Raw genomic sequence first — 27,183 nt, 5'->3', positions numbered from 1 at the left:
TTTTTTTTGAAGACACAGAAGCTCTCCATCCAGATCCCGAGAGCTATACATACTTGGTGGGCCTTGTTCTCATATTAGTGCTTGCGAAGAAGGAAAACATCTTGCTGTGCTGGATCAAGCATTTCACAGCATCGTGCCCTGGCTCCCAAGACAGTTTGTCTTACTGGCCAGCTGCCTCTGCATATGGGTTCAATTGCATCAGCCCCTACTCCCTCTCAGTAGTCAGTGGGCCAAACTCTGTTCTTACTTGGATCCAGGGACAATCTTACCAGAGTTGCAAAGGTAAAAACAAAGTTAGAGTTGGGCCTCCTCTTCCATCCTCCTTCCCTCCCTGGAGAGACAGAAGATTAATGGGAGTTTGCTTTGCCCGGTGTTTTCTGTCCGTGAAAAGCTGTTCCCTTTCTGGGGTTGTCAGCCCTGGACTGTTCAGATCAGCATGGCCATCCCAATGCGTCCCTGCTGCCCAGAAAAGTTTATTTTGTGCGTGTATGCTAAAACACCAGTCTTTTAAATATGCACACCCCAAAATGCTGGTACTACTAGGTCACATAAAACACTGGTGAGGATTGTGAGATTTGGAAGTTTATTTCAATAAATTGCTCCTGGAGGCAGGTGTTTCATCACAAATTTCCATTTTTTTATTGGTAGCCTGCATAGCTTCAGAGGAAACCTTGACGGAAAACATAAACCCTTTGCAACTCCAACACCAGAAGGAAAATAAATCTCTCTCTGTCAAATGTATTACTCTTTGAAGTCCTATAGTTATTCTGAAGAGAGACTCAAAGAGTTAACAGTGAAATAATTTTGGTGTCCAATCTATCTCCTTAGTTAAGAATTTACTAACATTGCATAAGCTTCCCGAAACAAGGTAACCAGATATAAATTGACTGCTAAAAATAGCTTTACTGTGTTAGTCAATCCCTAATTAACTTGCTTCAGCTGTCTTCAAAGATGCTATTTAAATCCATCCATCTTCTGGAGGCGTGGAGGACACTGATACACAGACAGAGGTGCATGTCGGCTCATGATAGTTTGTGTTAATTACTGGGCTATATGTGTGTTTGAACATAATTCTGGGAGTGATGGAAATCGGCCTGAAGGGAAGAGTTTGACATCAGGCTTGTCCTGTGATTCTTAAGAAGAAAAGGAAGATAAACTGAGACACTGAAGGGAAATGGTTGAAGGGGCCTCCAAGTTCTGGTCTTTGCAATAGCAGTAAATAGGCAGAAAAAGGAATGCTGTGTGTCTTACTGGAACTAGATTGCTTTGCAAGAAAAGGTTTGTTCAAGTAAACTTGTGTTCTGATCCAGACAAGTTAAATGTCTCCTGGACACAGAAAGTCATGAAAACTGTTTCCCTATGGATTTGTGCCCAGTATTTCCTGTCATTTCCTACCATGCAGAAAACTTCTCTCTATAACTGCTTCCCATGTTCCTACATCCCATAGCCTCTTCGTTATCTCCCCTCTTGTTCCTAGATCTTGGTAAGTGGTCACATACCCATAGCTGGTTCCAAACTCTGGACCTTCTGGCCAAGCAGAATAGATAATCACTGGGATCACACTGTAACTTTTCCCTTGGCAAGAGAGCGTTAGCTGGCCTCTAGCTCCTCTAATATGCCATTGTTTATTGGGGAACATAATGTCTTTGAGATTATACTCCACTGGTTGAAGTTTCTGGATAGAGTCAAATGGCCCACATGGAAGCATAGGCTTGAAGACAGTAATTTTGAGATCATTAATATTTCCGTTTAGAAAGCAAGGATATAAATGTATGGCAAACTTGGGATCTGGAAGACCAAAGCAAGGAAAGCAACGACTCTGGAAAGTGGTTTGGAACAGTCATTTGAATAAAAGTACCTTTTTTTTTTATGCCTAGGGGACTAAACCCAGGAGGTGTTAGCAAAAAATATCATCAAGGCAGCCTAGGGGAAGGATATGACCTGTTTACAAATCACTCTCATGTACCACTGCTACAAGCAGGGCTTTTGCTTCAGTTGTCCACACTTCAAAAAAGGCCTTAAAGAACAGAAAGGAGAATTCAGAAAACAGCCACTGTTTGACTCAAAATCTGCGAAGCCTGCTCTAAGTGAGAGAGCACATGGATGCTGTCTGATTAGGTGATCCATAAAACGGCAAACACGACTTTCAAGTACCCGTATGAGGACTATATTCCAGAGAGCAAATAGTTCTCCGATATAGTAGAACCAGAGCAGAACAAGACCTAGAAGCCACAAGACAAACTTAGACCAAAAATTGACAGATGCTGGAGCATACAGGGGAAGGAGTTGCCTGTCGTTCAACCCAGCTGAATTTGCTTCTGATAGGACAGACTTTGCCACATCCCACATGTATGACCTAGAGGCAGAGTTGCCAACAACCCCCTAAAAGGAGAATATTTATTGCTCCATGCCCTGTATATTACCTCCTCAGAGGTCCTATCATGTCAATATTTTACACAGATTGAGTCTGATCTCTCATATAAGTTAGTGGATTGGATGGGCAAAGCAAAATGCCAAGACTTTTTGAAAAAACTCCACTATGAAACAAAACCAGACTTTTTATCCCAGCATTTCAGGGGTATTCTGCTGTTGACTCAGAAGGCCTTGTTGTGGGCTCAGCACCAAGCCCTTTACATGGTCACCTCTGGCATATTCAGCCAGCACCTTGTTTTCACAGCATGGTTCCCAGCTGTCCTGACCCCTGTTTCAAGACGGGCTTGACTGTGGCAGCAGGAGGTGGACAAAGTGGCTTTTGGAAGGCTCTGCAGAGTGACTCAGCAGCTCGGCTCCGATTACGTGACCCAGAATCCACTTGGCACAAAACCTGCCTCTTCTCACTGCTAGGCCACTACTCTGCTTGCTGCAGCACAGCTCGTCCTCGCTCACCCCAACCCTTACTCTGGGACTCTGCTTCACCTTTCTTTCTGTAGGCTTGGCCAGGGCTTTTCCCTTCCAGCTCCTCCAGGTAGGACAGATCCAGATGAGTTTTGGTCCTGTCTGAAGACAATAGGTGGAAGATACTTCTCCCCCCGGCGCCCCCTGCCCTTCCCACCCCCACGCTCCTGTTCTGCATCAGCCCTTTGGAATTCTTTTCATCTCCAACCCTTGCAACTCGACTGCTTCTTCCTGTCTGGATCGCAGTTGAAAGCTCCATTTGTTTAATTTGGCTTTTAATTGACCTCATCCAACGCTCGTGGATGTCTCAGCTAATCTGTGTTTCTCCTCTGCTTATCTGGTGCAGTCCTTTGAAGTCCCCAACACGATAAAGTGTCCTGTAAAAAGAGAGAACAAAAGATGACTGGGACAAAATTTCCCATCTAGCTCTCACTATCCAGTCAATGTTTTAGTTGTCCTTCAATACTGAGGCAAGAAGGAGAACGAGACTTCCAAGGAAATATAAAATAATTTATATCAATCCCCATTTAGCTGGAGATTTTTGTGACAACCTCTGCTAAATAATCACATCATTCAGCTCTCCATCTGTCAATAAGAGCAGGTAGTACGAGCCTGCTCTCCGCAGAGGTATTGCAAAGCCCAGGTCCCTCAGCATTTATGAAGTGTCCATATGCCGTTGGTAGGATGGGAGAAAATATGTTGCTGCCATGCTGTTTGCAGCTACCAGGTTTGCCTAGGGCAGCTGGGGGAGTCAGATGTGCAAATGCCACTGAAATGGGATCTGGGAAGAAAAGATGCATGAACATTATGGAAAGCACCTAAGGCTACTTCTTACCTGACATGTTAGCTAAGTCATTCCCCTTCACCATGCCTATGTCTGGAGAGGCTAAAATGGGGTTTATCAGCCTCCCTTCACTTGCCAGAAGTTTGAGCTAAAAAGCTAGGCCAGGTCTGGCTTCTGATCTGAATTCAGAATTTTCAGTCAGGTAAATGCATTTCTGAGGTGGTGAAACCTGGCTGGGACTTGGGGCCCCACCTTAAGTGCAGGTGACACCAACTCAAGGCATTTGGCTTGCTCTGAACTCAAGTACTTCTACTGGAGGCAGCACAAACATAGCTGGAGAGCTTGGATTTTAAAAGGAGGCTTAAGCACCTTAGACTGCTGCTAGATATCTAAAAAACACTGTTTAAGAATCTCATGTTAGTACCTGCTCTCCACTGAAAGCTAACGGGATTTGGGCTCCTAAGTGGTAGTATGTGTTCTTGCCTTCAAAGATGAATGCTTTAAAGCTTCCAATTTTCAAAGTCCAAAACAGCAAGACAAATGCATCCCTAGTGTAATGGATACAGCTCCCATTGATTTCAGCTTTTGGGAGATTATAGTTATGAAAGTATTCTGTGCAAACTTTGCAAAGAAATAAAAGACTTTGCAGAGGCACAGCAGGGAGCATTACAAATCAAAGGATATGTTCTGCAAAGCTGTTTGCTCATGAGTCATTGCATGAACAGAGTCCAGGACTCAGAGGAAATAAAAGGGTCTTACTAAAAGCAATATACCATTGAGTGTGTTTGTATATATGTGCAAAGCCCAATATTAGCTCCAGAGGCATCACAAAGACTGAAAAAGTCCATGGCAGGAATTTAACTTGGTTCTGTCAGATACAAGGCCGTTATTTTCATCCTGAGACAGTGAACTCCACTGTTCACTGTGCAACCCAGTTCTGCGTTCAAGAGCTTGACATTCTGAGCTATTCATTGTTGATGTTATTTACTCATAAAAATCACTGTCTGAGAATGCAGAGAAATGCATGAAAATGTGTAATGCAATGGAAGCATAGGATCAAACTCAGATCTGTGCCAGGAAAGGGAAAGATCCCATCCCCAGGTACTCTCCAGATGTGCAGAACTAGGCAGTTATAGATGGAGACATAAGCTTTTTTTTTCTTAATTTTGCATTCCCTCATGCAAACTTTTTGACAAAATTGCAGCATAAAAATCCATTGCCAAAGGGCATAGTGAGAAATATTTCAGCCGAAATAAACTGTTCTAAAAGCTGGTGAGTCACTTAACGTCCGCTTGAGGACTTAGAAAAATTAAAAGAACTGTATGGAAAAAACCTGGGCTAGTCACCTTTGCTGAATTAAAACTGGGATCTCCTGAAACAGGTCTTCTCTAAATGGCCCCCTTTTCAAATTTATTTGCAAAGTGGTTCCTGGAAGAAAAAGAGAGGAAAAAATTTGTGCCTGTCTTCATTCCCCTTCATAGATAGCATCTGCATTGCAGACAAATCACCCAAATGAAAATAAGCTTGGCAGGAAAAAAAAAACCCTTGTGTATCTTCCTAAATTGATATTTCAGTATCTCTGTTTTGCACCAACTGAAACAAGCTGAAATTTTCTGGTAGCTAGTGTGTGTTAACATGGCTTCTATTTTATTAAGAAGAAGAAGAAAAAAAAAAACATGGCAGTTATTTAGCTGTTATGGCCAAGATATAAAATGTCAGTTTTATTTATGGCAAGTAGCTGGGTAGAAAATATGTCCTGGCATCACTTGAGATTTCAAGAACTTTGTTTTTCTTTTTCTCCAACTGCATGAAATAATGCTGTATTCTTAACAAACAAACAAAGCCAAACAAAGACGGAGACAGCGCTCCCCAGCAAGAGGGATCGTATTATTCTCCCCAGATAACCACCTCCAGAGTGAGGGGACCTGCTAGAGATGCAGGGACACGAAAGTCAAATCAGATGCAACAGGGACTTAAACCCATGCTTTCCATCTCCAGGTTCACATGCTAATCACTGGAGAAATGAGCACCCTGAAGCTGCTGTTTTCTGCTCTGTTTTTGAATAAAAATTCCATGCTGGACCTGAAAACTGTTCTTGTCAAAAAAAAAAAAGAAAAAAGTGTCACTGAAGTCAGTCCACCCCTGCCACGTGTGCAGCTGTCGATGAACCCACATTTTCCAACAACAAACACTTCCATCGGAAAATTCCTCCCCAGTTCTCAATGATGAGCATTAATTTATTCCTCCTCCGAGTCCCCAGAGCTGCTCACAGAGTCAGCAATACCCAGAACGTGGCCGGTAAGATGACAGCCACGCTGAGACTCATGAACAGCAGCAACCTGGTTTTGTGCTACCGGTACGTGATTGTAACACTGCTCTTACTCCTGACTTGCACCTCTGATGAGCTTACACAGAGGTCATTAAATCATTAAAACACCACCTGAACCAGCTTCATAAACAGGTCTGACTAAACTCAAGCAGTTAACATTTCTGTTTTTTTTTTAGCATATAGCTTCATTCTCCCTCCATTATAATTGACTATCTTGTGGTTACCTTTATATATTATATATCTCTTTCCCCAAGAAAACCTCCTTACAAGACCACCACTGACCACAGACAGCTAGAAAACTGCCCTGGCATGCTCCTCTTATCTGGATGTGAAAAGTGACATCAGGCAGACATCATCCCTCTCCTTACACTGGTTAATTAGACAAGCCAGGTTCTGTAAACACTTTTTTTTCTGCTTCAAAGAGACTTTATCTGTCCAAAAAGAGCCGAGCATGGATTTCTAAAAGCAGACTTAGATTTCTCAGCCAAGCACGTGCTGAAGCCTTGGTTCTTCTATCCCATGACAGCAGAATTATAAAAAGCAGGGCAGTCCCTGCTACTTTTTAGCTTCTGCTTCTACTGGCATCCCAGGGTTTCCTTTTCCACGCCAGCAGAATTTTGGCCAGGGTGCCAGAAAATGGATTCTCAAAATCTGGATCTGCACAGTGTGTAGCCCCAGTTTAATCCATCTTTCCCCATCTCTGGACTAGTTAGTCTGGGAGGCTAACGTGACTTTGTTAGCAGAAGGGTACAATGGGTCTCCTGGATGCTTCTGAGTGGGCAAGTGCCTACTTCCAAAAATAACTTGCTTTTTCTTCTGTTAATTAATGTAGTGTTAATTGGAGTGTTTTCCTTAGAGTGAGAAACCTCATCATCTGCGGCATTTGCCAGACCTCGTGCACAAGGGCTGGATGTGCCAGGCATTTTCAGCTCCTCTAAAAATGAAGCAGTTTATGGAGTTCAATACCCAGGGCAAAACCACTGGACTCCCCACAGGAGCCAGAAGCCCACCCGCTGGCAGAGGGGGCTACAAGCTGAAGGTTTCCAAACATTTTGTATGTAGGTGTCTGTCAGTGCCATTTAGGAGAATGGTTCTTGAAGAGATGTCTCTGTGAGAAGGTAGACAAGCAAGCGCCAAAGACCAACAAGCAGGAACCTCACTGCTTTAGACACCCAAGATAGACGCCCAGCACAGCACAGCACTGCTGGGGCATCTACCATCTGAGGTAGGGCTTCCTCCATGAAGAGCCACCACACCATCCAAATAGTTGAAATACGTAAAACTCCCTGAAGGATTATGACTGACATAGTAAAGAGAGATCTTGCTTACAGGCCTTGGGAGATGGCGCAGTCATCACTGCAGGAGGTCTTAGGAAGGGCACAGGCAGAGTGGGTCTTACCTTAGGGCAGAGGATGGGCTAGAGGGTCTCTTGGGGTTTCTTCCAGCTCTGTTTGCTAGAGTGTTTTATTAATACAAGACTCTGATCTACTGAATGAAGACCTTACATAATCCAGACACTGTAAGATGAGTGACAAATTGAGGGCAGAAATACGTTGCACATTTTTTAACAGTGGAACAGTTTATCTAGGAATGGCCTGGGTTCTCTTTTGCTTGATACCTAAGTCAAAATTAGATAGCATGCTGATAGTTACATGGTAGCTCAACACAGTTATGAGGATACACGAGGTCTGTTCCTCTTATGAGCTGTTAGCATTTAATTTTGATCTTCAAGTGGATTATTGGCCTGAATTAATTCATTGATGATAACGGGACCATGAAGAGATTGTAGCAGAAAGACACTAGACTAGATGGACTGTGGAAGCCAGCTTGCCTTTACTACAGAGCACAAAAAGCACAGGAAAGTTGGCTGGGAAGAAAATGCTCCCCTTGCCATTTTCTCTCTCAAAAGCAGGTCTCTACATGTCACCCTTAAACTGATGGACTGTAACTACCAAGGGTGTTCTCCCAGATCTAGAATAAAGGCATCTCTTTCAAGGCCATGCTTCAGTAATTATCGTAAACAGAGCAATCATCTAGCAAAACAAAAAAACCCCAAATCCCCATATTTCAACCACAGCTGATGCCTAACATGAATGCCTGGAATATTTACAAGAACTAAATTTGTACTGCAGTCTTCCCAGTTCCTTTCCTTGGTATTGCAGTTGCATTTACCATGGTAAATAACTGCCATTTACCATGGTAAATGAGTGAGGGAAGAATTTGTAAGGTCATAAAAATCATGGATGTACATGTTATGTGTGGTGAATGGTTGGGGAGGAGCAAGTACATTCTCTGATGTTACCCCACCAAAACATCACGGCCCAGCCTTGAGGACAGATATAAACTATTCCATGTATCTATGCATTGTTTAAGTACAGAATATTAACAAATTCAGTGGCAACATACAGGAATGCATCTTGGTACATAACATGAGTGACTTTAGTGTCTATATATTAAGAGCTATACCATGCCAAAAGACACTCTAAATTATATCGTGTCAGTCTCGAGCAAGTGATAAAGTTACTCAGATTATGCTGCTGTCAGAATTGATCCTAATAAGCAAAGTGAAAAAACTAATTTCAGGATTCCTTGTTGTGCACACACCTTTGGGAACATGTTAAACCAAATTGCAAAATATCTGGGTTAAATTGCTGCTGTCAGTATTGTAGAATCATCAAAGGTAATGTACTATCTCTTAACTGCTAAGGGGAGACATTTTCTTTAAGAAGTTATTTTGCAGCTTGCAAAGGACCATCCAAGACTTATCCATATCCGAAAGATGCAGCATAGGCCATGTTAAAGCAGTCTTTTGTTTCTGGATCAAAAATGTGTAAGAAATATAATTTTGGTACCCAGAGTAAGGGTCTTCTGTGTTCTTTCAGCTGAAGAATTGCCATAGTTTTAAGACATTATTCTCCCCCTTAGGTCTTGGTTCAGCAAAATGCTTCAGCACATGGTTAATTCTAATCACTTAAGTCATCCCATTCAAGTCAGAGCTTAAACACTTTGCTGAATTGTGTTTGAAGTGGGGAACGAGTGCTTGAATTTTCAAAAGTCTCTAATTGCAATTAGCTATGCCAAGGGTAGTTTTTCATCTTATTTCTGTATTTGGTGGACAGTTTGGATTAGAAAAGAAATGGCTGCAACTCCTGTTTTATATACAAAACTCTTCTGACTACATGATGGGAGATTGTAATGCAGAGCTTTGTTTTAGAATAGTTTTGCCCTGGAATTTATTCCAACTTTCCAAAATAGAAGCCGAAGTTATCTTAAAATCCCAGTCTGTCTTCTGAGAGCCTTAGGTCTCAGACTTGTAATTAAGATACTGTGGCTTAACAAGTTACCAAGCATCAGCTAAGCTGAGGTAATTGTCTGGATGCAAACCTTACAGTAAATGCTTAGCCTAAATGCTGAGTCAATTTATCCCTAGGCAAATGCAGAATAATGTAATTTAACACTTCAGACTAAGCTAAAATGAATCACTATGTGTTTGCCACAGCAAAACAGAGAAAAGATGTAGGCAATTGCCCCAGCTGAGGAGGGACATGCTAACTCACAACCCTGGTCACTTGATGAGGAGTTTGAGCCCTTTCATGCTGCTAGGAATGGGAAACAACTGGTGCTTAGCAGTTCTGCCACATTTTTCTACAGGTGTTTAACCATTTACTGGTCTAAGGAGGCAGTCCAAATCCAGCACAGGTTGGTAGTGACTGAAACGACCATTTGATGACATACAATAAGGCTGATGGTTCTCAGTCCATTTCTGGAGGATACATGTTCATCACAGAAACAGTTGTGATGAAAGTAGAAGTAGAAAAGGAGCGATTTGCCCATCTGTATGATGCTAATGAGATTCCCAGGAAAAAAGGTAATCAAGGAAAGGTATGGTAGAAATCTGTATAGTTATGAATGTCTTTGAAAGGATGGATAGGGAATGATTTCCCACTGTCTCTTCCCATTCAAGAACTAGGGGACATCAGAAGAAACTAAGTAGCAGGACAAAGAAACAAAGAGAAGATGCTTTTTCACACATTTTTCAATTCAGCTGTGGAACTTCTTGCTGCATGTTTATGTGGTTGTTGAAAGTTTATTTGGGTTCAGAAATATCTAGACAAATTCACAGGAGTAAAATCAATCAAAGAACTTTAACAAAAAATAACATCTTGGCTCAGGAGGTCAGTGAGCCACAAATCATTTGGTCTAGAAGTACCTGAAGAAGAAGGAGTCAGGCAAAACCCGGCTCCATGGGTGAGTGACCACATGTGTCCATTGAAGGGGGCACAGTGTACATGAAGTGTGGGTATATCATGAAGGATGATCAGAGAAGTTCTTGCAACCCTTACAGCCTTTGGAAGACATCATCTTGTGTATAAAATGTCAGCCTCAGCACAGAACGAGGGCCAATACCGGGCCACAGGGGTGAACTCATCTGTTGCTTTAAACCAGAGGCATTTTAAGGAAGCGATTCCTTCAAAGCAAGGGGAAAGCGCTCTGATGTGGTGCATGGGGGGGGCTATTCTACCGGGAATTTGGCACGTTCAAGTGTGTACAATCATGTCCCAGGCCTCTAGGGTTTGCATTTGATGGGGGTAAGAGGCAGCTGTATGCAGATTCATGAGTAATGAGGTCAGGAACTGAAGCGATTCTTGCCAGATACCTTTGCCTGGCAATTTTATTACTGCCATGTAAGCAGCCAGGGGAACTTAAGATATTTATCATGAATCGTTAGGTTTGATCTATAGATCATAATAACTGCACACAAGATACTGGAAGTAGCAGAATACTCTTTAAATATTCATTTACTATTCAGAAAAGGAAGAGTAGTTGTCCAGCGTGGTTCAATAACAGACATAGAGAATCCTTTAAACTATTATTTTCTTAAAGAGAAGGGACTGATTTGAACCCCATGGAAGTCAAGTACATGCTTAATGTTGGGAATGTGCCACGTTTTTTAATTCTATGGGAAGACAGCTGGAGAACAGAGCATGATGTTCAAGCATCTTTTCCAATGATCAAAAGGTTAAAAGTGAGTTTAACTTGAACCTCGAGGATTTGAAAACTCTAACACAACTGTTGATGATGAGATGGAGACTGGGATAGGAATTTGCAGAGGTCTTTCCCAGTTGGAGCAGCAGACTGAAATAAATATGATTTCCTTCCACAAAGACAGGCATAAAATTTTCTGCTTATGAAGGGATTTTCAATGGCTGAAATGGGGAATACACAAGATGGGGAATAAACAGCAAGGCAGCAGTTCTGCATTCCCCAGTATGAGTTTGGGGGGGGTGTCCAAAATGGGAGACAGGATTGCAGGCTGCTATGAAAAATGGATATATAAAGGGCAACATTGCAAGGTGTCCAAAACAATAATCTCCAACTCAGCATCAATAAAGTCTTAGCTGAAATAGAGTGCCCTTTTATGGGCATCACACTTCAAAAAAGGGACAAAGCAACTGGAGACACCCAGAGGAAAAAGAAGAGTCTGACCGAAGGTCTAGAAAACTCTAAAAGAAAGTCTGAAAATTTTGCAGTGTTCAACATGCTCTCTGTCTTCGTGTTTTAAACAGGAATGGATATAAAGGAAGATGATGAACAGCTCTTTGGTTCTGTGGTGAGCAAGAAGAGAAATTGCAGGCTTAAACAAGCAAGGAAAATGTCAGCTTTGCACTGGGAAAATAGAAATGGCAGGGAAGCTCCAAACTGCCTGCCTGGTAAGTCGGGGTGTCTCCATAGCTGAAGGCTTATAAGGACAAATTAGACAGATATCTGTGAGCAGTGATACAGGCAACACATGTGCACTTCCACAGCCTTCACACAGGGAGCTATTCACAGTGACCCCAAGTTACTGCTATGGAGTCATTCCTTCCTGAAGTCCATTCCCGTTGCTGACAGTTCTCTATCGTACCCTTTATAGTGGAGCAATGGGCACTTCTGTTATTTATTAGGAGTAGGGAAGTGATCGTGCCTCTGTACTCAGCACTGGTGACGCTGCACCTCAAATACTGTGTTCAGTTTTGGGCCCCTTACTATAAGAAGGACACTGAGGTGCTGGAGCGTGTCTAGAGAAGGGCAACGAAGCTGGTGAAGGGCCTGGAGCACAAGTCTTATGAGGAGCGGCTGAAGGAACTGGGACTGTTTAGTCTGGAGAAGAGGAGGCTGAGGGGAGACCTCACCGCGCTCTACAACTCCCTGAAAGGAGGTTGTAGCGAGGTGGGGGTTGGTCTCTTCTCCCAAGTAACAAGCGATAGGACAAGAGGAAATGGCCTCAAGTTGTGCCAAGGGAGGTTTAGATTGGACATTAGGAAAAATTTCTTTACTGAAAGAGTGGTCAAGCATTGGAACAGGCTGCCCAGGGAAGTGGTTGAGTCACCATCCGTGGAAGTATTTTAAAGATGTGTAGATGTGGCACTTAGGGACATCGTTTAGTGGGCATGGTGGTGTTGGGTTGATGGTTGGACTCGATGATCTTAGAGGTCTTTTCCAACCTTAATGATTCTATGATTCTATGATTCTATAAGATGCACTTATACCATTCTTAGTCCAGAAGCCATGCATGTACTAGGAGATGCCTCCAAAGATTTATGCAGCTCATGGCTTGATGCCAGGACAAAGAAAAAGAACTGCACAGTGGGAGAAAAGTACCATTTTTTTTTCTCTTTTTGCCAAATTAATACTTTCAAACTTTGTAATCTTAACTTTCTGCCATGGTGGAGGCCTTTTCATGGTATCTGATTAATAAAAAACTTTTCCGTTTTACTTTTGTTTGTGTAACTTCCCTGTTCATGTGATTTGTTGAAGGCATCAGAGGTGACACATTTAAACCATCCTCAATGACAAGTCCTTGGATTCCCCGGATATTTATAGATGCCTTTAAATCACCTCCTATTTTTGGGTGCTATATATTCAGCTGCATAACCACTGTCCTGCTTTCTGCATTCTGCAACTGTAAATCTCTTGGTGTCCATGGATAATGTTTTTTACTGTTTCTCACATAAGGGCAGTGATATCAACAAGACTGTTAAGATGGGTTGTAGACACTCTGATGGAAACTCCTCAAGACCGGGGATAGGAAAACACATCTAAGTGTCCAGATTGACCCTCCTCTAACTCTGGGTGCTCATGGTAGGAGCAGAGTCACTGTAGACACTGTGTGCATATATTTGAGAGCAAAAGAGGGGTGTTCCCTAAGGGATACACACCTAAAACAGACCAAATTTTGAAATGTTAATGTCACTCCACAGTCCAGGTAGGGATCCCCATTGGATAACAGTCATAACGCGGGTACCTCGGTTTTAAGCATCTCAGATATGTCAGGCTGAATCCAGGTTCATTAAATGCTTTACAGAAGTTAAGACTTCTGTTTGTTTCTTGTTTCTACAGCCTCACCTGGAAAGGTCAGCTGTGTTGGTTCTTTGTCTCACGTGAGGAGCTTTCCCTGTAGACTTTGGATTTCTCTGCCTCCTTTGAGGACAGTACAGAAAGGTTTCCCAGAGACCCAACACTAATTTCCACTGGGTTCCTGTCACATACCATTCCCATGAACAAAAGTCTGTGGTTTCTACTTGGTCAGTAGAAAACCTACCTGTCCCTCTGGAGTCAGTGATTTCAGAAGAATAATTGCTAGGTCTACTTTTAATCTCTAGTGAGCGAGTGCAGGCAGACAGCAACACAAGCAGCATAGTGTTGTGAGCAATTTCTGGTGAAAGTAGGGTTGCAGAGGAAAGCAGGGCAAAGTCACATTTGCTTATGTCAAATGTGAGCAAGCAAAGACCTACACATTTCTAGTTCCTTTGTCAGGGAGAACACGAATGACCACTCCAATTTTTCTTAAAGTCATGGTTTAACTCCAGGACACCCCAAAACTGACCTTGGAGGGTCTAGCGGGTGCCAAAACCTGTCTACATTGTTTTGGAGTGTCCTGGTGTTAAGCTGTGACAGTAACATTCAGTTTGACCACCCAACAGACTTGCGTTCAGAAAGCAAAATAGTTGTTAAGTCTCCCATCTGTAGGGTTCCATCAGAGAAAAATGAGTGGTTATATCTTTCAAAAGGCTTAATAAAAATGTGTTTTATTTTCTATCCTTTGGGACACCATAGGGAGATCATCATAAAAGTCCCTGGATCATTCAGTTTATGGCTATGATGGAAAACCTATTAATAGTTGCCTCTGTGATGATAACATTCATTGCGTTCTCCAGCCCCCTCTCTTCCCTGCTGTCAGTCTCTGATGATGAGTTCAGGTGCAGCAGGCACTCAGAAAAAGTAGTGTGACAGCAGGTTTAATTTCAGCTGGGGACTAAGATGGGGCCAAGATCATTAAAGGTGATTTAAGGCAGGTGGGGTTGAACCTGTCATGAGTGTTTCATAATGCTCTGTTATTCTTAATGTATGATTACACTAGTCCCTGCGGATCATCCCTGGATTTATGGTGTTTGCATAAATGCTTGGCTGTAAATTAGAAGATGTTTTTGAGCAGTACTTCACTAGCTGGAAGCCATAGATTTGCAGTGCCTGATGAGCCATCAACCATCCTAAGGGAGATAAGCCAAGAAGAACTTGACTCCCAGGCTCAGCAGCAGTGGAGAAACATGCAGGACTGTAAACATTTCTGGAAGACATGATGTCTCTTTTGCAGATTAGTTGTGTTCCTGTGCTTGGGCAGGGACAAGGAAGGCAGGAGTTTGGTTTCCCAGTTATCTGTTTTTGTGGTTAAAGGACAGTACGACTAAGAGTGGATGGTATCTGAATTTGTGTCTTTGGAATTCAACTTTGCTCTCACCTGCTGAGTGAAGACCTTTTCCAGGGGGCACATTTTCAGGTGTGTTGCAGGTCCTGCAGGCTAGTGTGGCAGCTGCTGCTGGATGTGATGCTAGTTGCATCTGTCTCTCAGGCTACAGAAGCTAATGCCTAACCATGCCGCCCCAATCATCTATTGAGCCTCAGGCAGACCTTTGAGCTATTTGTTCAGCTGGGGCAAGTTTTCCTTCTTAATTTTTTCAGCTTGGCAGGAGCACTGCTGAGCACACAAGGAAGCTCATCAGCTGCTGGCTGGATGTTTGGACAAGGGGATAACTCCTGCTGAGGCTGGTGAGCTCCAGTCCTGTCTAATTTACATTGTTATTTATTCTGCAGGCATTCCTGTGCTTCCTGAGTACAAGCTGGCTTTTCAGCACGTTTACAGCCACACTCCCACAGAGAGCTCGGCAGTGACAGGCAACTACACACAGAAGCAACAACCCCCTTGCATCATGGAGGACTGGTGCTTGTAGGCCAGCAGTAAAAGGCCACCCCCTTCTGTGGAGAACAAAGAAGATTGATTCACCAGGGTCCATCTACTTCAGGTTCTGGGGCCTTGTGTTTTGTTCAGATTGCTGTAGTTTTCAAGTCACAGTTTTCCAAGTATATATCATTCCCAAGGAAACCTGGAAACTAGGAAGTTGTTTGCTCTTCATCCTCCAGATGAGATTAGGGTGACTTGGTTAATGGCACATAAGCAAGCAGCACAACGCATTGCCAAATGTGACCATTGGGTCACTCAGAAGGTCAGACCTGCTTGTCCACCCTGCAAGCTCAGCTGAAAAGGGCTGCACAGGGCAGGCATGCACAGGCCTGCATGACAAAAACATGCACAGCATCTGAGTGCAGAGCTTGGTGAGCTCTCACCAGCTGGCAGATGGCAGGAGGTCATCTGTGGGGACTGCCTCCTGAGGGGCACGCAGCTAAAGTCTCTGGTCTTTAGCCCTGAGAATGGATGCCTCATCTCTAGTGCTCATCACATCTGAGGTTTGATTAAGCTGTAAGGAGTAAAAGCCACTTCTCTGTGCCAGAGGGAACTATCCGCACCACTGGTAGTGGATCTCACAAATAAGCAGCGGAAGAGACAGAAATCTTTCATGGCTTGTGCTGCGGGGCCCTGCCATGAGCTCTGTTACCTGGGGCTCAAGTAAAGAGGAGGAGAAAGGAACGGCTGCTGTTAGGAGGAGAAAGGAACGGCTGCTGTTACTCCCACTGGCCCTCCACGGGTCTTGGTACTTCTTTCAGCCAGATCTGTGAGGTGATGGTATTAGGAATTTGCACCCCGCCAGAACCATGTGTATAGCAGAAGGGGTTGGACACCTCCCTGCTGACCAGGGGAGACATGTGGATAGTGGGTCCTGGGGTGATGGAAGACTAGCACCTTGAGGGATCTTACTTTAGCTCCTAATCTGTATCCAAACTGTCAGTAAGGTTTCTCCTCTGTGTGGTGAAATGAATGTCTCCCTCCACCCCAAGAGGAAGAATCTTCTGGAGGTAAAATCCATTTGCTGTCTCAAAGTACTTGAAACTCTTTGGTGCTGTGTAGTCGTCTGAATGCCTGTTCTGACCAAGACATTCTCCTGTAGGAACAAGCAGGAAGAAAACACCCTAGGCTCCCTCAGGCAGTAAATTGCATCCTGGAGAGTCTGATGACCGTGATCAAAACTTGTGCTTTATCTTTTCCCTGTCACTGCCTCCTCTCGGTGCACCCTCCCCTGCTCCTGCAAGTCAGAGATTAGCTTGGGGTGGCCACAACCCCTTGTCAGTGGGAACGGCAAACAAAATGTGCTGCTCACTTTGAGCAACACATCAAGTCTGCTGGGATGGAGTCAAACCTTGGCGAGGGGAGAATGGCTTTGGTGTCTTTTTTGGCAGCCAACTGCACCTGTCTGAAACATTCCCAAGACAATTAAGAACTGGTAAATGAAATATCACGGGATGGACACAGTCTGCTGTAAGAAAAAACCTGAACAAAAAGTTGTATCTTGCAACAGCAGCTGCCAATTCGCTCTATGCTGATTGCCTCCTGGACTAGATCTGCCTACCACGTAGTGCTCATGACGGGCACAAGCCTCAGACCAGGAACTGCTGGTCTCAATAGAGTGTCACCTGGGAGGTGATGAACATGAACAAAGGCACCTCTTTAATTTTTATAGTGCTGTTAAGCCCTTTCTTTTGTAGGGTTGGATTTAGCTCAGAGCCCATGGCTGCCTGATGACGTGTGAACGGGATGTCGGTGAGGAACTGACCTTAGAGCTGATGACAAGTTGTACTGGCAAAAGCTGGTGTGGCTGAGTGAAGGCTGAAACCATGCAGCGGCAAAACCAAGGCGGGGCTGGCGCAGAGTGCAGGAAGCAGGCACAACTGTGTGGCATGGCAACTACTGATTAACACAGCAAACACCACGACACAAAGGTGATTAGGGCATGGATGGCTCAGGAGAGAACAGCATCTTAGGAAAAAACCCCACCAAACCCAAACAAACAAGGTATGGGACTGTGAAAACCAAGCTGAGCTGCCACATGTGCTGTCTCTATATTGCACTCCTACTTTAAATGAAATTTACAGCAAGAATTATACTTTTCCCCTGCTGCCTCCTTTTCTTGTGGAAGTACTTGTTTTCCTTTACCCGGGAACCGAGGACACCCTGTCCGTAAATCTTTATGGCTTTCCTGATGTTTTATATTACTTGTGTAGCTCTGAAATACTCTAACTCGTCCTTGCCTTCCCTCAGGCAAATTTCCCATGTTCAGATTTCTATTCAAAGTGACCCCAGCACTTCTGGAAAGCAAGGATGATGTAGCTTCTTATATTCTTCCTGTACTCTGCTCAAGGATTTTCATGTCACCTAGAGAATTCATTTATGTGATTAGACATACATGCACATAGATCCACATAGTCCTTTGCAAGCAGGCAGGACATGTTTTGCCCACACTCCAAACTGGTCCAACAGCCATGGAAATGTAATCACAAGGTGCTGAGTGACAACTAATATAACCTATTTCTCAAAAGCGCTTATTAGCTGGGCTCAGCAATGCACTAAAATGGCTGCATTACTTCCCACATGGAGCTGGCTTGTGTTGGGTCAATTCAGAGCACAATATTTCATGAAGACAGGCCTGACATTTCATCCCATAGGGTGCTGACTTCTTTTAATGAGGTTTATCAGATTCAGATAGAAAAAACAGAATCACAGGAACAGAAAAATCTCCACAGACCACCAGCCTGGAGATCATAGCTGAAGAACCTTTCTGTAAGGACTAGCAAGACCCCAAAATGAAGTGAACAAGACTGATGTTGACAGTTTATTACGGTTCTTGGCTGGATTAGTGAACATACATACATGTACTTTTTTTTGGTAAGGCATTGTATTTTAAGCCAAAATCTGCTGTGATTTATATACTACTTTAAATTTGAACTAGAGCTTATTGGTGTATTTTCAAAATAAGGAAATTTCACAGAAGTATATTGTTCTGGAGCCAGAGCATGTCACGGAGATGGGTCTGTCTGTGACTACTACCCTGAGTCAGGGTGAGCAAAGCCAGCATTAATCTGCAAGGGTAAATCCACCTACCCCACATTTCTCCCATTCCCTTCTCTGCTCTTATAGCAGCAGTGGCATCCCTATGGTCTCATGATGAACGGAGTCAGGGAACTGATCTGGTTGAAAGCTAGTGGAAGTATAAAAGCAGTTCAGTTTCAGGCGGCTGAGCTTTCCAGTCTTAATTATTATGTGGCTGGAGCAGGATTGTCTCCTTCACTGGCAGCAGAGTTTGAGATGGGTGACTGACTAGGAGCTAGGCTGAAGCTTTCCCTATGGCTGCTGATGCTACATCAGCACTAGATCACAGGGAGCTGTACCCAACACCCACTCAGACCTGGTGTACCAGGCAAAAGACACAAGCCAGACACTGCAACTCACATAAGATAGTCATCTGCACTGGTTTCTTAAGGGCAATCCCTTGTTCCCTCCAAAGCCTCCTTGCTTTGTGCAGTGGTGTACAGACTCAGGTATCCTTGTGCAATGGACCTTGAGTCCTCAAGGCTTCCTGACCGTAATAATAATGAGATGATCCTAGGAAAAGGGTTGATATAATGTGTCTGAAACCACTGAACTGGCTGCCTGCCTCTACCCTTCACCTATGTGTGAATTACAATCACTTTTGAGAGCAGGAAGAAGAAAGGCACTACAGCCTTAAGAGGAGCATAGTCTGGTGGGAAGTGTATTAGAACAGGACTTACATAACCTACGTGGAACATTCACGTCCCAGCATCCAGCTACAACATGTAACTTAACTGTCTAGTTGCCTTCATCTCTGTCAGACGCAGTGGGGAGATTGGTGATCCAGAGCACAAGAAATTAGGCTCCTGCTCTGAATCATCCTCTAGAGGAACTTCTGCTTTGGTTTCAAAGGATGGTGAATCCTTACAGATTTCTAAACTAAACCAAACCACACTTTATGTGTTTGGGAGAGAAAGCAGCCAGCTTTGCTCAACTTTCCCACGTGAAAAACCTTTCAACTGGCAGCATTGTCCTCACACATTAGAGAGATCTCTTCTGAAACCCCCAAGGTTTTGGGACCTCTTTCCAGCAGCTGGTTTGCCATGCCCAAAGCCCTCCATCTATATGTGCAGGCTGGGGCTGAGGCCCCAGCTGTACCACAAAAGGGTTTTTGTAGGTCCCATGAACCTTCCGCTGAGGTTCTGGATGTGTTTTTTTCCTCTGCCCTATTCCTAGGGAGTCACAAGATCCTTCCTTCAAAAACCGCAAGACCAGGTCTGAGCTGGCCATCCCCAGAGCAGGGAGGAGGACAAAGCAGGGCAACTGTGCGGTCTATCTTATCAATTGTCCTGACCCAGACTAAACACCACTGGGCAGTGCTTGGACCTCTTCATGGAGAGGTTAGGTGCTGTGTGGGGGCTCTGCTCTGCTATCCTCACTCCAGCCTCCTTCTTCTGTTTTTATCTCCTACCTGCTGCCAAGTCACTCTTTCCTGTGAAAGGGTTTTTATTATTTTTTCTTGTTTGGGCAGGCTCTGAACTCATTGCTGAGAAATTCAGCAGGGAGAGCAGTTACCACAGATGCCTGTAGGGCAGCAAATAGGAACGTGGCTAGTGTACAGAAATACAGTGGTGCGAGACATTTCCAACACAAGTCCCGCAAGGGAAAGTCTTTGTAGAATAAATATCCCCTAACCCAACTGACCCAGAGCTTCTGACTCCTCTGAACACCAGTGCCATCCTACCCTTTAAATCATGAATCTTATAGCAAGGGAGAAGAGGAACAAATAGCCTGAGAGTTAAGACACAATTCCTAGGTTTGAGAAACCTGATTGCGATTCTTGGCTCCTCCAAGAACTTCCTTCCTGACCTTTTCCAAGTGCTTTCATTCCTTCTGTGGAGCAATGCTTATTGACAGACTCTCCTCAGTATTGCTCAGACCCAGGCCTGGAAAACGGGGACTGTATGACTTTTCTTCCTTTAGATATTTGTCAGGTCAACTTAGATGAGAAAGGTGTTTGGAGGGTGGAAAATGAACAACAAGAAGCAATTCAGCCTGAAGGCATACATCCAGCACGGAAAACCTGAACCCAAAAGTTCAGCTTTGGCAAAATCATAAACAACTGAAAGCAGCAAGTGTTGTAATAGGAGGCACCAGGGAGCCTTGCAAGTGGCCAGTGCTCCCAAGTCAGCCTCTAATAAAGCCACTGAGTTTTGAGCACATCATCACCCTGATTTTTCCTGAGGCTTTTCAGTGATGGTGTGATGCCAGTCATCCCAAACTACAACACACTGTGGACAGAAGAAAGTACACTGGGTGGCAAAAAACCCCATCTTGATAGTCTCAAGACACCATGTAGAAACCTGTAGTCAAAAAACATCCTCAGGTTAGCTGTTTGTCTCCCATCCACATGTGCCCTTTTGAAGCTCAAGACCTGTTGTAAAATGCTGAAGGGGTACAAGGACCATCATACAGCCAGGGTGAGAGCTGACACAGCTCTGCTTCCTTCACTTTCAGGGAGGAGTTTATTATGGTGGGAGTCCTGAAGAACAGATTATACCCCTACTTCATAAAGAAAAGCAAAATCTCTCTAAAATAATTCATACCAGATCTGAGCAATGGGAAAAAAAAGAAATTCCTTCCTAAAGCCAAATCTGGCAATGGGATTAATCTGGATGGCATGAGTACCTCACACCTGCTGTGCTCCAGGGGAAACTCTCACTACCTCTAGCAGTACCAGGATGTTTGCCCCACACCCTGTCTCTAGCTACAGCTCAGCCCCAAAGCACCAGGAGAAAAACAGGTAAAAAGAGACAGAATTGGGACTATGAATCATGGGAAATAAAATCCCCCTTTTCCCTCTGTCTAGGTGATGTGAGTCCCCTACAACCTCTGTAAGCAACAGTGCAAATAGGATCAGCAAGGCGTCAATAAAATACTCTCACCCTCCCTTGCAGGAAGACACAAAAGACCTATGCGTCTCCTCATCGAAACCTTTCTCTGAACTCCAGGTTTGCCCTGATCCTGCCACAGGATCCTACCTTCATCAGGGTCCTCTCTGAAACCATGCACCTTCCCTTCCAGAAGGCTGTTTTGAATAGGCATGCAAGCTTACAGCTGTAAATGTTTCATTGCTTGTTTAGACTGTCACTGACCAGGAAGCATCTGCAATGATTTTGTATGGAGGAGGCTTGGCAGCAGTAAATTACCATCTGACCTGATGTTGTGGTTGTTTAGCTTTTATTTCTTTTTTTTTTTTTTTCTTGCTCCTCAAGGAGATCTGGGATCCAGGACATGTTAAACATTATTTTGCTGACTTTAAATCGTTTTGCAATATTGCAGTCAACTTGAATGCCAAACTTAAGCCTGTAAACTCTATTTTTAACCTTGACTTTGTCAGTGCAATGGATACTGTCATATCAAAGTATTTAAGGGTTTGTGGTAAAACTTCCTCAAACCAATTTTTGCTCAGATGAGAATAGTCTTACTGGAAGCCTATACAGATAGGAGCTATAAAAATTGGGTTTAAAATTGAATCAGGCTGCAGGAAGAAAACAATCCTTTTGTACCACGGCAGCATAAAAGCAGGCGGTTTTTGGAACAGGGATGGGTTCCGTTCATAGCATACGCGTAAAACCAGCCTAACTCCAACACAGTCCTGAAAGGATCCCATGGATGAAAGCTCATGTTCGGCAACACTTCTGCAAAATGGCGCTGTATTCATGTAATACCCCTTGTCAGCTGAGCCAGTGTGGTTATTTGCCTTCCTAGCCCTTGGGAGATGGACACACACCAAGTTAGATTTTGAGCACCTTTGTGGCAAGGGCCCATTGCCCTGAGAATTACAAGAAGGGAGGTTTACCCCTAGGCAGGTGGCTGGCTGGGCTCGCCTGTGTGTGAAGCCAGTGCTGGACATCCCACACAGCTCACGTTGGATGGCCGGCCAGAGGCAGCTGGGTACGGTACCAGCCACGTGGAACTCTGCGTGTGTGAGCCATGCAGAAGAGTCGATAACACCTGCCTGTAAAATGAGGCAAAAGGTGCTTAGTTTATAGGTATATAGTGTGGTCTTCATGGAAGCATCCAGCTTTCATCTTCTGAAACCAGGGAGACAACTGCCTACAGAGCAGGGAGTCTGAGTGGAGATGCACATCTGGATCACTTCCATGCCCACAGCCGTCTCTGCAGCACAGCAAGCGTGCAGTCCAGTAATTTCTCTCAGGAGCTCAGGTCCACTCTCCAGGAACCAGCTACCAGAAATATGATGCCACATGAAATCCCTGAGCTGTCACATGAAATCCCTGAGCTGTCACTGCAGCAGAGTAAAGTTGACAACTGCGTTTGAACCTACTGTTGTTTTAGACAGAGACTAGAGGACTAGAGGATTGGATACTATTTATCTCCAGAAATATCATTGGGAAAGTTGTTTGGGAGTGTGTATATTTTTGTTTGTTGGCTTGGTTCTTTAATTTGTTGGCCCTTCTGCATTAAAATACAAACAAACTGTGGAATTAGAAAGTTGTGGAAGAACAGATTTTACCTGAGAACCCAAAAGCACCTTTGTGAAATTTGATGGACACTCTTGAACTTGTCTGAAAAATAGGAAATTTTTCAAGGTAAATGCACCATATCTACCCAAAAATGAAGAATATAAATGAGTCTCATGATTACAGCAGGGCTGGAAAATACTGATGGTAAAAAAGTGAGACATAAAGATGAGGAAAAAAGACATTACTGTTGAAAAATTGCCTTTGAATATTACAGCAATTTACTACCTACTTAAACTGCGGGAGCCTTTCAGGCTATCCTACCTGGACAAAAGGATACTGGCATGACTAGATTATTACTGATGATATTGTAAAGGAAAAGACGAACTAAAGAAAAAGATGTTGAGATCAGGAGTAACAGCCTGAAATGACTCTGAAGAGCACGTTAAGTGCTAATTCCCTCAGGTTTCCATTAGGTCAGACAGATGATGGGTTGAGGTCTGGTTCAGCTTCTCTTGGTGCTGATGGGGCTGCAGATACCCCATCTTGGTATCTTAGATAGCTTCTCATTCCACAGTGGGTGGTGGGCAGCTTTCAGTTTCAGATTGTCCCCCATCCTGTTTTGGCTATATCTGCAGTGCCCTTGTGCAGGAGCCCAGAGAACAACCGAAGGGACAGTGTCCTCCCTTTCACTCACTTGGCTTCCTTATGGACAAGCTTCAGATTGCACCTATTTCTGCCTTCCAGCAGACTAAATCACCTCATGGACTGTGAAGGCCACAGTCACCTTTTGGTACACAATGGTGCATGGTCTAAAAAGCGCTCAGGACTTGTTGGCTTATTGTCTGAGAAAAGACTCTAGCCCTGCAACAAGCACATTGTTTCAGAACAGGACTCTGGCCAAGAGTTTGTAGGACAGGTGCAAATGCTACTTGGGAAGCAACAGACCCATTAGAAGGAAATACAGCAATTAAAAGGTCTTGCCCTGAAAAGTCCCATGTGTCCAAGCAGAGCGCGTGTGCATTCAACACAGTATGCCCAAAACACACATTTTTGCTTGCAAACTGTGCTTACACAAGAAAGTGCTTAAAACCTGGCCCAGGTCAAGTCTCAACTGGAAGAAATTTACTTAAATGATCCATCTGGAGGTGTTCAACCACCAGACTCCGCTTCTGGGGTATAAGCGTTCCTGGCTTTGGGCACGCATTCACAGGCAAGCCTAATGGTGCACAGCTGCATCACACCCCCATGAGAAGAAGGCTCACATCTCACATCTGGACACCAGTCTGTCAGACCCACCACCTTGCAACCTGGCTGTGCTAGATACACCTTTCCTGTGTTTTCCCTCACTCTTCAATGACTTCTTGGCTCTGCCTTATGATGCTACTCTCAAGCTATAAATGACACAAAAATAGGCATTTTCACATGTTTATGCAATGGTGTGTCCTCTTTCTGCGCAATGAAATCCCCAACACCAGTCCTTTCTCAAAAGGAGCTGAAAAATGACAAGAGGAGATATGCCTGGCTCCTGCTCTGACAAGGTCATGGTTTTCTTCATTGGATTTGGGCTCACCAAGTGGTGCTTAATCAGCTTTCAGGACGTGGCTGGTTTATAGCATCTGGATTCACAACAGTAAAACTGGGTCACATCATGCATGATGCATGATAGCCATATTTAATTTTCATACCAGCACCAGATGCCTTAGAAACTGGACAGTTTGTGTAAGCACTGAACCTCCTCTTTTCTTTAACCTCACCACAATTTCATCAGTACCAAACAGGCCGAAGCATTCCTGTGAAGTGACCAATTAAACCACATTAATTATTTAAAAATAAAAATAGACAAGGTGGTTTTTTTTCCCTTGTGTCTTCTGAACCAAGTGCTAGAAGGAATTTCCCCCCACCCCCGAAGATTTATTCTTTGAAAAAACTTAAATAAAAAAAGCAAAAGACAAAAATAAACTCTTTTCATCTTTCCAACTGACATTGCCTTTGAGTAAATTGGAAATAATTCAGTCGTTATAATTTTAGCTGGAGGTGATGATAGCCTGAGAGATCTTATTTGTTTGCATGGTCTCTGCAGGGCGCAAAAGTCTGTATTGCAACTTTCCTATAGAAACGTGGCTTAAAGTATTTTTATTTATGAAGGGAAAGGGCACAAGTGGGCTATATGGACACTTCTTTAATTGCTCTTATTTAGCAAATAAGGGAGTTTGTTAGACAAGTTGCAGTGATTTTTCTGGTAAAGAAAGTGACCTACAAACAATGCTGGGAACACATTCATCAGGAATGGACAGTCTCCTTTATAGGACTGGGTAATTATTAGAGGGAATCCCTAGCAGGGACTATTGGATTTAAGCTCTTCAGGTTAATACACACTCACAGGAAAGCAAAACCAAAGACAGAATCAGATTTTAGTGAACAGTTACAAAAACTGTGAGAACAATTTCAGAAAATTTGTTATGTGATTAGGCAGAATCTGAGCATCTTTTCCCAGATTCATAGCAAAATTTCCACAGAATCTGGGAATAATTTCTCTCTTCTCCAAAATCAGTGGCATATGGGAAACTGAATGATCACCCACAGGACATTGATGCCTTTGAGATCTTTAAGTACATGCTCTTTATGAGGTACAGTGACCCTTCCACAGCCTTGAATCCAAACCTTCCTGCTAGAAATTCAGAGAAGTTTGGATCTGATGCCCTAAAGCTGTGTGCTCTATGGGCTCCCAAGAAGCCACAGATGATTTGAAAGTACCAGATTTTCAGATGATGGGTTTCAATTTCCATGAGATCAAATTGCAGAGAGTTAAGATTCATGATCGTGCATGATCAAGGTCACTCAGTTGTGCTTGCAGAGGCACACAAAGAGTTGGATATGGAATGGGCAAACACCCGAGATGTAAGTAAACCTGGGCAAATATTTTACACCCAGGAGAGGTCTCATCTGGGTCACTTAGAAAGTAGGATACTAAATGTGCTACTTTTGCCTTAAAGCTCCAAATACTCCTCTCTTTTTCCTTCCCCACCACAGTAACTGAATGTAAGGAAGATATTGTTTGCTTTCCTCCCTGAGCATAAGCCAATGGAAAACAAAAGAGTCATTCAGCGAGCTTCCCTAGCAGGAAGCATCAAGAGAAAGGGGGAGGTTACAGACAACAGCAGTCTGTGCAGAACAGGACTGCTCCTGATGAGCAAACGTTGCAAGATTTACTGGAAGGTATCAACTGCTTTTACACACTCCCATTCTCCCCTTACGTTTTCTCTTCCCTCATCTGGCACCAGAGATCTCAATCCATCCTCTTCAATTAATTGCCTTTACTTTTCACCTCTCCCTGAGCTGGGTGCTGGGAGTTTGCTCGATGAGGCACTTTCTATTATTCTATTTCTGTTATTCCCAAGTTCTCCTCATTTTAGTGTGGAATGTGCTCTAAGTTATGGTGCTCACAGCCAGTTGCTAGTCTTTTATACAGGTCCCAGGGCTGTCTGCATTCACTCTGAGTATGAATGCTCAAGTTTTATGGGGAGGAGAAGAAAAAAACTGATTCATTTTTCTTTCTGTCCTTGCTGCAAGACAAATGTTCAGTTGCCTTCCTGTTAGCAGCATTCAGATAACCCTCAGAGGGTAGGTTTTCAGCATAGACCGAGGGGAGAAGATAAGAGTACATATGGAAGGGTCTCCAGACTCCTATTAGCAGGAATTGCAAGGCTGATTCTCTGTGGTCCTTCCTAGAAGTTTGGCTCCAAATGTTCCTTTAAAAAAAAAAAAAGAAAATAAAAAACCCCCAAACATTATCTTGTTAATTTGGCTCTTATTTTGCCAGTTCTGTGTCATTAATATTGTCCTGTCCCTTCATGTGTTCTCCAATAATGTAGGCAGATTGAAATTTTACCCTCCCTGACCTACTCGGGAATTCCAGTCTTGTTTCTATTCCTGCTTCCTCATCAAGTTTACTAAGGGTCTTAGAGCACACTGCAAACTGGCCATAGACACAGAGGAATGCATTGAATAAGCAATTGCCTCAGCGATCCAGACAAGCTCCCCCTTTCCCAACCCATGCTGGGAACCTTTGGGTTCCCCCCTGAGTACAGGCACTCTCATGCCCTATTCTGGTTGAATTTTCAGTGACCCAAAGATTCCTCTTCCAGGGAAAAATCATAGAAAATCGCACAGCTGGATGCAGTCATAGGCTAATTTAGAAGATGACTGAGTGAGGACATGGTGCAACATGACATAACGTAAATGTGTTTGCATCCCTGAAAAGTTCTTGGCTTGGTAAACCTCTCACCATGGATGTAGGTGTTTTTGGTTAAGCCACCCTTGCACAGTCGCCTTGGTCTTTTTTTGGATCCATATTCCTGAAGCTCAGGATGTAGAAGGGACTTTATCC

The sequence above is a fragment of the Calonectris borealis genome, chromosome 6 (genome assembly GCF_964195595.1).
Source record: "Calonectris borealis chromosome 6, bCalBor7.hap1.2, whole genome shotgun sequence".
Classification (NCBI taxonomy): domain Eukaryota; kingdom Metazoa; phylum Chordata; class Aves; order Procellariiformes; family Procellariidae; genus Calonectris; species Calonectris borealis.
The sequence above is the reverse complement of the archived record's forward strand: the minus strand, read 5'-3'. Positions refer to the sequence as shown.